General features: G+C 32.3%; 1 protein-coding gene across 1 annotated transcript in view; it reads right to left on the bottom strand.

Annotated features, from left to right (window-relative positions):
- The window catches only part of LOC107578095 (arf-GAP with SH3 domain, ANK repeat and PH domain-containing protein 1-like), a 1,804-nt gene extending 1,332 nt beyond the window's left edge, over window positions 1-472 (bottom strand). The window contains exon 1 of the mRNA XM_016264084.1: window positions 399-472. The gene's annotated coding sequence lies outside the window, so the exon portion shown is untranslated. The remainder of the gene's footprint in view (window positions 1-398) is intronic.
- Between the last annotated feature and the right edge of the window lie 101 nt (window positions 473-573).

The following is a 573-nucleotide window of genomic DNA, read 5'->3' as shown; positions in this document are numbered from 1 at the left end:
ATAAATAAATAGCAAATGACAAAAGAAAAAAATGTCTCCTTTTTTGCGTTGTAAAAATTTCAAGAATAGTTTTTGCTGAAATACTTGGAATAAATTATTTTGTTTGTTACATCTTTTAATGAAGTTACTCCTCATCACTGCCACTGGCAGTTTATAGGGTATATTTTGTGATGTGAAATTTCATTTGAAAATGTTTCTCTTTAAGTAATACATCTAACTGTACTGTAATAGTGGGTAGGAAAAGATACACTGTCAGCTTAATACAAACTAAATTATACATATGTGAATGCAAATAACTATTCACAAATAACCAAATGAATTTCTTAAATGGAGTTTATTTTATTTCACCATACAGATGTACCACAGCAATATTCAAAAGAAGAAAGCATGTCACCTACCCTTCTGAGGTAGTTTGGGAAGGACCCGTGGACCAAGTGTGGGCTTTGTGGTGTTGAGACTAGAAATATGGAACACATGTAAGCCTCAAAGCAATGTCCGATAATATCGTATTTACATGCTTAGTAAAACCAGCCATACTGTATAAAATGGAACTGATTTGCATGCCCAAACAAA

This window comes from Sinocyclocheilus grahami, unplaced genomic scaffold (assembly GCF_001515645.1).
Source record: "Sinocyclocheilus grahami isolate Dianchi unplaced genomic scaffold, SAMN03320097.WGS_v1.1 scaffold8798.1, whole genome shotgun sequence".
NCBI classification, from domain to species: domain Eukaryota; kingdom Metazoa; phylum Chordata; class Actinopteri; order Cypriniformes; family Cyprinidae; genus Sinocyclocheilus; species Sinocyclocheilus grahami.
The sequence above is the reverse complement of the archived record's forward strand: the minus strand, read 5'-3'. Positions and strand labels throughout refer to the sequence as shown.